At 43.9% G+C, this 8,875-nt stretch overlaps 1 non-coding gene across 1 annotated transcript; it reads right to left on the bottom strand.

Moving 5' to 3' along the window:
- Positions 1–3,584: 3,584 nt before the first annotated feature.
- TRNAE-CUC (transfer RNA glutamic acid (anticodon CUC)) lies at positions 3,585–3,656 on the bottom strand. Its single transcript has one exon. It is a non-coding gene; the product is annotated as a tRNA-Glu (tRNA).
- Positions 3,657–8,875: the final 5,219 nt, after the last annotated feature.

Here is an 8,875-nt window from a genome sequence, read left to right as displayed (position 1 = left end):
TCATTATGGGGTAGAGTACAGATTATTAAAATGAATACAATCCCAACATTCAATTATGTGTTCAGCATGTTATCACTCCCAATTTCTTATAATTTCTTCAAAAGTAATTCATCTTTGATAACCCGCTTTATCTGGGGAGAAAATAAAACTTGTATAAGAAGTTCAAAATTACATTCATCCTCTTTAAAAGGAGGCTTAAGACTTCCCCATTTGGAAAATTATTGGATAGCCCAACAGTTGTCGCATTCAACATATATGATATAGACAAATGGTAAAATGGGTGAAATTGGAACAGTTCTTATTGAAAACTGCTACTGCCATGGCTATTTACTATACCAAAAGTCCAAAATATTCACAATTCTCCAATCAGATCATTTATTCTTCCCAACTAGGATGGCAAAAGGACCATAACATCATAAAATGTAATACCTATATTCACTTAAACGCTCCAATTTGGAATAATTCTGCAATTATTCATAAGGGTAAAGAGCTTAATTGGTTTGTCTAGAGAAATCATAAAATTAATACCCTATCAGGCTTATATATACAGAATAACTCATTGAAATCATTTTTGCAATTGCAAGAGACATATAAACTTATGAATTTGCAGTTTAATAATTCTATTCTGATATCGTCCATTTTAAACTCCAAAATAGACCCAAGTATAGATCCTATAATACAATCATGTATTGCTCATTATATTTGCATATGGAAGAATTTCAAAGGTATGGTATCCATCTTATATTCTATACTAATTGATAGATCCTTTTCAGATGATACATCTGAAAATTTAAAAACATGGTAGTCTACATGACTTAATGTCACCTTTCCAGATAAATACTGGGCTAGAATTTTGGAAAATTCTAATCAGGATCTTCGCGATGTAAGATTAAAATATAATTATTTTAAAATACTCCATTGTTGCCATTGGTCACCTAAACTTTATTCCGCTAAACTTAGTCCAAACGCTGACTGTTGGAGATGTCATCAACCAAATTGTGATATTGTACATGTTTTATGGGGATATCCCGAGATTCAACAATTTTGGACACAAATTGCAAAATATTTACGAACAATGTTACCTGATTTCTCGTCTCAATCACCCCGATTGTTTTTATTACATGATACTTTTGGAATGGGAAGAGCTAATCCACAGATGTTCACATTGTTATCTAACGCAATTAGTGTGGCAAAAGTTAATATATTACGTTTTTGGAAATCTACTGCTTTACCAACAAATCAATCCTGGTTGAAAGATATGTTTGAAACTGTGCAGTTTGAAAGAGTGATATACAAACTAAATGATAACTTAAAACAATTTGATAGTATCTGGGGCTCTTTACTAGAATAGTTGTATTCTTCATTTCCTTTTTATGATGATTCAGTGGGAACATTTCCATTATCAGATTATAATCATCAAACTGATATATAAGTTTCCTATAATTTAGTTGGTTGTCTGTTTCTCTTTTTATCTGTTTTGGAAAAATATATTCAAACAGGAAATCGTTTAAATGTATCTTAATAATTGCTGTGTATTTTCTTTTGATTCTCATTATTTAATACGGAATGATTACAGAACTTCTTTATTGGTGCACTTAGTTTTTTAACTATGTGATGTACATTTTGAATAGTTAATGAGTAATTTATGCTTATATTTGTTTATAAAAATTAATAAAGAATTGAAACACAAAGAAAACTCTTGAGAGTTTCCAGGTGTCCAAGACTTATGATACCCTCATAAGACATGACATACTTGAGGAAAAATACCAGTTATCCAATTAACTATCAGGAAAATTAGTAAGTACAATTAAAGGGGCGATCAGTGCTTCTTCTCAGGGCCCCGATAGGAGGGCAGCTCTCAGCTTTCCCAGGTCAACGCGTGCATCTCCAGCTCTCCATGTGCAGGCTTTTACTTAAGGTGCTGGGACCTGCAGTCCTCTTTTACAATGCTGTGCATAGAACTACAAGTCCCACAATGCAGTGTAACACATGACCTGCTTTCGATAGTCATAGAAAAACCTCAGAACTCGAAAAGCTCTGATGGGATTAGTGGGTGGGCACGTCTGGGTCACTGCTTGTTTTCCTTTCTCAGTTTGTCTGTAAATTATAAAGCTTTGCACCTAATTTAAAGATGAAATGTTTCACCTTCCTATAAAACAATTCCTCCTTCAGAGTCTGCCCCAACATTTCATTTACTTAGTGAGAAAAAACAAAATAGCTTAAATGCATTGTACTAATCATGCAGTACCATGCTTTTTACCTAATTAAAAAGCCTTCATTCCACCTTTCCTTTTTCAAGGAAGTAGGCAGGAGCTTTAAATGAAAAGGGATAAATCCTTGCCAAAAAGAGTCCTAGTTCCAAATTGTCCGTGATAGATTTTGAAAGGTACTTGATTGCATGAATAAATGGTTCCATTTGGACGAGGTGTGTCGATGAATGAAAAATCCCCATACTCTGTGGTATGAGTGTCAGATTGTAAATGGTATTTGAAATCAATATTGATTGATCATGCTTTGAAAATGTGGATTTAAGCATTAAAAAGAGAAACCACTCTTCCTGCTTGGGAATTGAACCCGTGTTTCCCATGTGAGATACAGGGATACTGACCACTATACTAAGTAGGAAGAGGTTTGTGCTTGGCTAAATGACATCAATGTAAGCGCCTACTGTCGAGGTCAGCAAGGTCAGTGTGTGGCACGGCCCAGGCTATCCTATCTGAGGACTCCTGAAGGGACAGCTGCCACCTTAAAGAAGGAGTGGTGTTCTGACTGGCGCCAACTGAGGCAGGGGCCTGCTGTCAGAGGCCTTATGGGGGAGGGGCCCGCTGCGACATCTGGCTTGCCCCTTGCGACCCCTGGTGACCCCTAGGTGACATCCATGCAAGCGCTTGCCGTCGAGGTCAGCGTGTGGCGCGGCCAAGGCTATCCTCCCCTGAGGCTCCTGAAGGGACAGCTGCCGGCTTAAGTAAGCAGTGGCCTTCTGACCGAAGTCACTTGAGGCAGGTGCCCGCCGTCAGAGGCCTTATGGGGCAGGGGCTAACAGGACATTTGAAGTCCAGCCAGAAGGCAGAAGGTTTGGTCTGTGCTGTCCTGAGGCAGGACTTCCTCCTTAGTTGGGCTGCCACCTGGCTGTGTTTTTTGAACTACCTCGTCTGTACGTTTAATTCCAGGCTGGTAAAAATATTGAGAAAAGCTGTGAAATTCAGGTTCTAAGAAAGGAGGCAACCCCAATCTTATACACACTGCGCTGACACTTACAAAGGGTATTCCTGGTGCAGCAGGGAAATGTGCCCCCTGGAGACATCTTGCAGTCACTATGTGGACAAGCAAGAGCTCTGGAGCTCTGGAGCTCTCAGCTGATCACAGCAAGATGGAGTGCTTTCAGATGTTATTTGGAGTGAAAAAAAGAGCTGTGAGAAAGCTGTGTGATATTGTGAGAAAAGTCAATTAAAGAAGAACTAGTGGTAATGAAGCATTTGTAATTGAAAGGTTTCCTAATGTGTTTGAATCCATGAAAAGTGTAAAATGAAAGGTTTCCTATAAGAAATGTAAGTGTAGAAGTAAAAAGTGTAAGGAACTGCGCGTTCCCTGACCGGGAATCGAACCCGGGCCGCGGCGGTGAGAGCGCCGAATCCTAACCACTAGACCACCAGGGAGCAGGCACAGGTCGTCCACCACCACCCAATATAGAAACAAGAACTGGTCAGCAGGCTACTCAGGATCCCATTTCCTATTACAGGAAAATTAAAGCAGACATGCAAGGACACACCATTTTCAGGCACAGCATGAAGAAAGAAATTGACTGCACCTCAAATGCACTCACAACTCTTCACACTTTACAGCTCTCCAAGACCTAGCAGACCCTCATAAGACATCCCATCCTTCAGCAGTAATAGCACTTACCCACTTAACTAGCAGGAAAATTCAGAAGTACAATTAAAGTGGCGATCAGTGCTTCTTCTCAGAGCCCCGATAGGAGGGCAGCTCTTAGCTTTCCCAGGTCAACGCAGGCATCTCCAGCTCTACATTTGCAGGCTTTTACTTAAGGTGCTGTGACCTGCACTCCTCTTTTACAATGCTGTGTATAGAACTACGAGTCCCACAATGCAGTGTAACACATGCACCTGCTTTCGATAGTCATAGAAGAACCTCGGAACTAGAAAAGCTCTGATGAGATTAGTGGGTGGGCACGTCTGGGTCACTGCTTGTTTTCCTTTCTCCTTGTGTCTGTAAATTATAAAACTTTCCACTTTATCTAAAGATAAAAGGTTTCACCTTCCTATAAAACAATTCCTCCTTCAGAGTGTGCCCCAACATTTCATTTACTTAGTGTGAGAAAACATAATAGCTTAAATGCATTTTTTTTTTATCATGCAGTACTTTGCTTTTTATCTCACGAAAAATCCTTGATTCCACCTTTCCTTTTTCAAGGAAGTAGGCAGGAAGTTTAAATGAAAAGGGAGAAATGGTTGTGAAAAAGAGTCTTAGGTCCAAATTGTCTGTGCTAGATTTTGAAAGGTACTTGATGGCATGAATAAATGTTTCGATTTGGAGGAGGTGTGTGGATGAAAGAAAAATGGGCGTACTCTGTAGTATGAGTGTGAGATTGTAAACGGTATTTGAAGTAAATATTGATTGATGGTGCTCTGAAAATGTAGGTTTAAGCCTTTAAAAGAAGAGGCAGTTTCCCAGTGGGGGAATTGAACCCCAGTCTCCCAGGTAGGGACACTCTCCACTATACTAAGTAGGAAGAGATGCTTTTGCATGTGCTGAGCAGCTCCTTCTTCTGTCCAACCCGCCCTCTCTGTGCCAAGCGTCTGAGTTTTTCCATTTCTCACTTCCTTCCCACCCACACGGGGGGGAGAGCTGGCTTAAGGATGCTGCAACTGTTGCACTCGCTCTGCTCGCTCATATGCACGGGGGCACCCACCTCAGGGGGGGGGGGCGCTCTGCTTAGTCTCAACTTAACATTTAATACAACCTGCTGCAGAGTTCCTTCCCTTTACAGATTTCAGGCAACAATCAAAATGGCAACACAACTCTTCTCATTAATCTTCCTGCCAGAGAGAGCTCAGATTTTTGCCTGCTAGCAGCAGGGCCGGCTGTAGCCCTGGTGGCTGGAAGACAGTCTTTTTTGGCACCCCCCAACCCCCTTCACTCCATCACCACCTACTCGGATTCACTCACTGCCACCCGCCAAATGTGCCCCTCATCTATCCATAGCCCCTCTCACATAGATTAGATTTGTTTTAAAGAGCTGGATAGCTGCATGACTCTCCAGACAGGTGTCCACATTAGATATGGTTCTGATCTTTGCGTCAGGCCCATGAACCCTCTGCGCTATTTTATATCTAGTCAAAGCTGCCTCTGGACAAAACCACCATCTCTCTCCCTAGCAGGAACGGTAATCACAAGAGGTATCTTGGCATTTTATTTGCTTTCTGTATTTTGGACACACAAGGAACTTTCCAGCATGAGCTTTTAAATCGCAAGTTTCGTAAGTTATTGCTAAACACAGTGCCCCCGAGGTCAGCACCTCCAATCCTGGTCAGCACCCGGTGCGGCCGCACTGCTCGCACCTCCCTAAACCCGGCCCTGAGTGGCAGTTTTGCATCGCCATGAAATTATCATGCCGGTGAGGTCAGTGTGTGACGTGGCCAAGGCTATCCTATTTGAGGACTCCGGGAGAGACAGCTGCTCCCTTAATGAAGGAGTGGCCTTCTGACTGAAGTCACCTGAGGCAGGGGCCCACTGTCAGAGGCCTTATGGGGCAGGGGCCCGCTGCAACTCCTGGCTTGCCCCATGCAACCCCTGGAGAACCCTAAATGACATCCATGTAAGCGCCTACTGTCGAGGTCAGCAAGGTCAGTGTGTGGCTCGGCCCAGGCTATCCTATCTGAGGTCTCCTGAAGGGACAGCTGCCACCTTAAAGAAGGAGTGGCGTTCTGACTGGCGCCAACTGAGGTAGGGGCCCGCTGTCAGAGGCCATATGGGGGAGGGGCCCGCTGCGACATCTGGCTTGCCCCTTGCAACCCCTGGTGACCCCTAAGTGACATCCATGCAAGCGCTTGCCGTCAAGGTCAGCGTGTGGCGCGGCCAAGGCTATCCTCCCCTGAGGCTCCTGAAGGGACAGCTGGCGCCTGAAGTAAGGAGTGGCCTTCTGACCGAAGTCACCTGAGGCAGGTGCCCGCCGTCAGAGGCCTTATGGGGCAGGGGCTAAAGGGACATTTTAAGTCCAGCCAGAAGGCAGAAGGTTTGGTCTGTGCTGTCCTGGGGCAGGACTTCCTCCTTAGTAGGGCTGCCACCTGGCTGTGTTTTTTGAACTACCTCGTCTGTACGTTAAATTCCAGGCTGGTAAAAATATTGAGAAAAGCTGTGAAATTCAGGTTCTAAGAAAGGAGGCAACCCCAATCTTATACACACTGCGCTGACACTTACAAAGGGTATTCCTGGTGCAGCAGGGAAATGTGCCCCCTGGAGACATCTTGCAGTCACTATGTGGACAAGCAAGAGCTCTGGAGCTCTGGAGCTCTCAGCTGATCACAGCAAGATGGAGTGCTTTCAGATGTTATTTGGAGTGAAAAAAAGAGCTGTGAGAAAGCTGTGTGATATTGTGAGAAAAGTCAATAAAAGAAGAACTAGTGGTAATGAAGCATTTGTAATTGAAAGCTTTCCTAATGTGTTTGAATCCATGAAAAGTGTAAAATGAAAGGTTTCCTATAAGAAATGTAAGTGTAGAAGTAAAATGCGTAAGGAATCGTGCGTTCCCTAACCAGGAATCGAACATTGGCATCGGCGGTGAGAGCGCTGAATCCTAACCACTAGACCACCAGGGAGCAGGCACAGGTCGTCCACCACCACCCAATATAGAAATAAGAACTGGTCAGTAGGCTACTCAGGATCCCATTTCCTATTACAGGAAAATTAAAGCAGACATGCAAGGACACACCATTTTCAGGCACAGCATGAAGAAAGAAATTGACTGCACCTCAAATGCACTCACAACTCTTCACACTTTACAGCTCTCCAAGTCCTAGCACACCCTCATAAGCCATCCCATCCTTCAGCAGTAATAGCACTTACACACTTAACTAGCAGGAAAATTCAGAAGTACAATTAAAGGGACGATCAGTGCTTCCTCTCAGAGCCCCGATAGGAGGGCAGCTCTTAGCTTTCCCAGGTCAACGCGGGCATCTCCAGCTCTACATGTGCAGGCTTTTACTTAAGGTGCTGGGACCTGCACTCCTCTTTTACAATGCTGTGTATAGAACTACGAGTCCCACAATGCAGTGTAACACATGACCTGCTTTTGATAGTCATAGAAGAACCTCGGAACTAGAAAAGCTCTGATGAGATTAGTGGGTGGGGACGTCCGGGTCACTGCTTGTTTTCCTTTCTCAGTGTGTCTGTAAATTATACAACTTTACACTTTATCTAAAGATAAAAGGTTTCACCTTCCTATAAAACAATTCCTCCTTCAGAGTGTGCCCCAACATTTCATTTACTTAGTGTGAGAAAACAAAATAGCTTAAATGCATTTGTTTTATCATGCAGTACTTTCCTTTTTATCTCATGAAAAATCCTTGATTCCACCTTTGCTTTTTCAAGGAAGTAGGCAGGAAGTTTAAATGAAAAGGGAGAAATGGTTGTGAAAAAGAGTCTTAGGTCCAAATTGTCTGTGCTTGATTTTGAAAGGTACTTGATGGCATGAATAAATGTTTCGATTTGGAGGAGGTGTGTGGATGAAAGAAAAATGGGCGTACTCTGTAGTATGAGTGTGAGATTGTAAACGGTATTTGAAGTAAATATTGATTGCTGGTGCTCTGAAAATGTAGGTTTAAGCCTTTAAAAGAAGAGGCAGTTTCCCAGTGGAGGAATTGAACCCCAGTCTCCCAGGTCCCAGGCAGGGCCACTCTCCACTATACTAAGTAGGAAGAGATACTTTTGTGTGTGCTGAGCAGCTCCTTCTTCTGTCCAACCCGCCCTCTCTGTGCCAATCGTCTGAGTTTTTCAATTTCTCACTTCCTTCCCACCCACACGGGGGGGCAGAGCTGGCTTAAGGATGCTGCAACTGTTGCACTCGCACTGCTCGCTCACATGCACGGGGGCACTCACCTCAGGGGGGGGGGTGCTCTGCTTAGTCTCAACTTAACATTTAATACAACCTGCTGCAGAGTTCCTTCCCTTTACAGATTTCAGGCAACAATCAAAATGGCAACACAACTCTTCTCATTAATCTTCCTGCCAGAGAGAGCTCAGATTTGTGCCTGCTAGCAGCACGGCCGGCTGTAGCCCTGGTGGCTGGAAGACAGTCTTTTTTGGCAACCCCCAACCCCCTTCACTCCATCACCACCTACTCGGATTCACTCACTGCCCCCCGCCAAATGTGCCCCTCATCTATCCATAGCCCCTCTCACATAGATTAGATTTGTTTTAAAGAGCTGGATAGCTGCTTGACTCTCCAGACAGCTGTCCACATTAGATATGGTTCTGTTCTTTGCGTCAGGCCCATGAACCCTCTGCGCTATTTTATATCTAGTCAAAGCTGCCTCTGGACAAAACCACCAACTCTCTCCCTAGCAGGAACGGTAATCACAAGAGGTATCTTGGCATTTTATTTGCTTTCTGTAGTTTGGACACACAAGGAACTTTCCAGCATGAGCTTTTAAATCGCAAGTTTCGTAAGTTATTGCTAAACACAGCGCCCCCCGAGGTCAGCAACTCCAATCCTGGTCAGCACCCGGTGCGTCCGCACTGCTCGCACCTCCCTAAACCCGGCCCTGAGTGGCAGTTTTGCATCGCCATGAAATTGTCATGCCGTTGAGGTCAGTGTGTGACGTGGCCAAGGCTATCCTATTTGAGGACTCCGGGAGAG

The sequence above is a fragment of the Pleurodeles waltl genome, unplaced genomic scaffold, assembly GCF_031143425.1.
Source record: "Pleurodeles waltl isolate 20211129_DDA unplaced genomic scaffold, aPleWal1.hap1.20221129 scaffold_86, whole genome shotgun sequence".
Lineage (NCBI taxonomy): Eukaryota > Metazoa > Chordata > Amphibia > Caudata > Salamandridae > Pleurodeles > Pleurodeles waltl.
The sequence above is the reverse complement of the archived record's forward strand: the minus strand, read 5'-3'. Positions and strand labels throughout refer to the sequence as shown.